This window comes from Salvelinus fontinalis, chromosome 23 (assembly GCF_029448725.1).
Source record: "Salvelinus fontinalis isolate EN_2023a chromosome 23, ASM2944872v1, whole genome shotgun sequence".
NCBI classification, from domain to species: Eukaryota; Metazoa; Chordata; class Actinopteri; order Salmoniformes; family Salmonidae; genus Salvelinus; species Salvelinus fontinalis.
Window position 1 is genome coordinate 12,010,846 of NC_074687.1, and position 4,257 is coordinate 12,015,102.

Here is a 4,257-nt window from a genome sequence, read left to right on the forward strand (position 1 = left end):
AGTCTCCTTTACCAGCCTCCTTTACCAGCCTCCTTTACCAGCCTCCTTTACCAGCCTCCATTACCAGCCTCCTTTACCAGCCTCCTTTACCAGCCTCCTTTACCATTCTCCTTTACCAGCCTCCTTTACCATTCTCCTTTACCAGTCTCCTTTACCAGCCTCCTTTACCAGCCTCCTTTACCAGTCTCAATTACCAGCCTCCTTTACCAGCCTCCTTTACCAGTCTCAATTACCAGTCTAAATTACCAGTCTCAATTACCAGTCTCAATTACCAGTCTCAATTACCAGTCTCAATTACCAGTCTCAATTACCAGTCTCAATTACCAGCCTCAATTACCAGCCTCAATTACCAGTCTCCTTTACCAGTCTCCTTTACCATTCTCCTTTACCAGTCTCCTTTACCAGCCTCCTTTACCATTCTCCTTTACCAGGCTCCTTTACCAGTCTCCTTTACCAGTCTCAATTACCAGCCTCCTTTACCAGCCTCCTTTACCAGCCTCCTTTACCAGCCTCCTTTACCAGCCTCCTTTACCAGTCTCCTTTACCAGCCTCCTTTACCAGTCTCCATTACCAGCCTCCTTTACCAGTCTCCTTTACCAGTCTCCTTTACCCGTCTCCTTTACCCGTCTCCTTTACCCGTCTCAATTACCAGCCTCCTTTACCAGTCTCAATTACCAGTCTCAATTACCAGTCTCAATTACCAGTCTCCTTTACCAGCCTCAATTACCAGTCTCCTTTACCAGCCTCCTTTACCAGTCTCCTTTACCAGTCTCAATTACCAGCCTCCTTTACCATTCTCCTTTACCAGTCTCCTTTACCAGTCTCCTTTACCAGCCTCCTTTACCAGCCTCCTTTACCAGCCTCCTTTACCAGCCTCCATTACCAGCCTCCTTTACCAGCCTCCTTTACCATTCTCCTTTACCAGCCTCCTTTACCATTCTCCTTTACCAGTCTCCTTTACCAGCCTCCTTTACCAGCCTCCTTTACCAGTCTCAATTACCAGCCTCCTTTACCAGCCTCCTTTACCAGTCTCAATTACCAGTCTAAATTACCAGTCTCAATTACCAGTCTCAATTACCAGTCTCAATTACCAGTCTCAATTACCAGTCTCAATTACCAGTCTCAATTACCAGCCTCAATTACCAGTCTCCTTTACCATTCTCCTTTACCAGTCTCCTTTACCAGCCTCCTTTACCATTCTCCTTTACCAGGCTCCTTTACCAGTCTCCTTTACCAGTCTCAATTACCAGCCTCCTTTACCAGCCTCCTTTACCAGCCTCCTTTACCAGCCTCCTTTACCAGCCTCCTTTACCAGCCTCCTTTACCAGTCTCCTTTACCAGTCTCCTTTACCAGTCTCCTTTACCAGTCTCCTTTACCAGTCTCAATTACCAGCCTCCTTTACCAGTCTCAATTACCAGTCTCAATTACCAGTCTCAATTACCAGTCTCAATTACCAGTCTCAATTACCAGCCTCAATTACCAGTCTCAATTACCAGTCTCATTTACCAGTCTCAATTACCAGTCTCAATTACCAGTCTCAATTACCAGTCTCAATTACCAGTCTCAATTACCAGCCTCCTTTACCAGCCTCCTTTACCAGCCTCCTTTACCAGTCTCCTTTACCAGTCTCCTTTACCAGTCTCCTTTACCAGTCTCCTTTACCAGCCTCCTTTACCAGCCTCCTTTACCAGCCTCCTTTACCAGCCTCCTTTACCAGTCTCAATTACCAGCCTCAATTACCAGTCTCCTTTACCAGCCTCCTTTACCAGCCTCCTTTACCATTCTCCTTTACCATTCTCCTTTACCATTCTCCTTTACCATTCTCCTTTACCAGCCTCCTTTACCAGCCTCCTTTACCATTCTCCTTTACCAGCCTCCTTTACCAGCCTCATTTACCATTCTCCTTTACCATTCTCCTTTACCAGCCTCCTTTACCAGCCTCCTTTACCAGTCTCAATTACCAGCCTCAATTACCAGTCTCCTTTACCAGCCTCCTTTACCATTCTCCTTTACCAGTCTCCATTACCATTCTCCTTTACCAGCCTCCTTTACCAGTCTCCTTTACCAGGCTCCTTTACCAGTCTCCTTTACCAGTCTTAATTACCAGCCTCCTTTACCAGCCTCCTTTACCAGCCTCCTTTACCAGTCTCCTTTACCAGTCTCCTTTACCAGCATCCTTTACCAGTCTCCTTTACCAGTCTCCTTTACCCGTCTCCTTTACCCGTCTCCTTTACCCGTCTCCTTTACCCGTCTCCTTTACCAGTCTCAATTACCAGTCTCAATTACCAGTCTCAATTACCAGTCTCCTTTACCAGTCTCCTTTACCAGTCTCAATTACCAGCCTCAATTACCAGCCTCAATTACCAGTCTCCTTTACCATTCTCCTTTACCAGTCTCCTTTACCAGCCTCCTTTACCAGCCTCCTTTACCAGCCTCCTTTACCATTCTCCTTTACCAGCCTCCTTTACCAGCCTGTTTACCAGTCTCAATTACCAGCCTCAATTACCAGTCTCCTTTACCAGCCTCCTTTACCATTCTCATTTACCAGCCTCCTTTACCATTCTCCTTTACCAGCATCCTTTACCATTCTCCTTTACCAGCCTCCTTTACCAGTCTCAATTACCAGCCTCCTTTACCAGTCTCAATTACCAGTCTCAATTACCAGTCTCAATTACCAGTCTCAATTACCAGTCTCAATTACCAGCCTCCTTTACCAGTCTCAATTACCAGTCTCAATTACCAGTCTCAATTACCAGTCTCAATTACCAGTCTCAATTACCAGTCTCAATTACCAGTCTCAATTACCAGTCTCAATTACCAGCCTCAATTACCAGCCTCCTTTACCAGTCTCCTTTACCAGTCTCCTTTACCATTCTCCTTTACCAGCCTCCTTTACCATTCTCCTTTACCAGCCTCCTTTACCATTCTCCTTTACCATTCTCCTTTACCAGCCTCCTTTACCATTCTCCTTTACCAGCCTCCTTTACCAGCCTCCTTTACCAGCCTCCTTTACCATTCTCCTTTACCAGTCTCAATTACCAGCCTCCTTTACCAGTCTCCTTTACCAGTCTCCTTTACCAGTCTCCTTTACCAGTCTCCTTCACCAGCCTCAATTACCAGTCTCCTTTACCAGCCTCCTTTACCATCCTCCTTTACCAGGCTCCTTTACCAGTCTCCTTTACCAGTCTCCTTTACCAGCCTCCTTTACCAGCCTCCTTTACCAGCCTCCTTTACCAGCCTCCTTTACCAGCCTCCTTTACCAGCCTCCTTTACCAGCCTCCTTTACCAGCCTCCTTTACCAGTCTCCATTACCAGTCTCCTTTACCAGCCTCCTTTACCAGTCTCAATTACCCGTCTCAATTACCCGTCTCAATTACCCGTCTCAATTACCAGTCTCAATTACCAGTCTCAATTACCCGTCTCAATTACCCGTCTCAATTACCCGTCTCAATTACCCGTCTCAATTACCCGTCTCAATTACCCGTCTCAATTACCCGTCTCAATTACCCGTCTCAATTACCCGTCTCAATTACCCGTCTCAATTACCCGTCTCAATTACCCGTCTCAATTACCCGTCTCAATTACCCGTCTCAATTACCCGTCTCAATTACCCGTCTCAATTACCCGTCTCAATTACCCGTCTCAATTACCCGTCTCAATTACCCGTCTCAATTACCCGTCTCAATTACCCGTCTCAATTACCCGTCTCAATTACCAGCCTCCTTTACCAGCCTCCTTTACCAGCCTCCTTTACCAGCCTCCTTTACCAGCCTCCTTTACCAGCCTCCTTTACCAGCCTCCTTTACCATTCTCCTTTACCATTCTCCTTTACCAGCCTCAATTACCAGCCTCAATTACCAGTCTCCTTTACCAGCCTCATTTACCAGTCTCCTTTACCATTTTCCTTTACCAGCCTCCTTTACCAGCCTCCTTTACCAGCCTCCTTTACCAGCCTCCTTTACCAGCCTCCTTTACCAGTCTCAATTACCAGCCTCCTTTACCAGTCTCAATTACCAGCCTCCTTTACCAGTCTCAATTACCAGTCTCAATTACCAGTCTCAATTACCAGTCTCAATTACCAGTCTCAATTACCAGTCTCAATTACCAGTCTCAATTACCAGCCTCCTTACCAGTCTCAATTACCAGCCTCCTTTACCAGTCTCAATTACCAGTCTCCTTTACCAGCCTCCTTTACCAGCCTCCTTTACCAGCCTCCTTTACCAGCCTCCTTTACCAGCCTCCTTTACCAGCCTCCT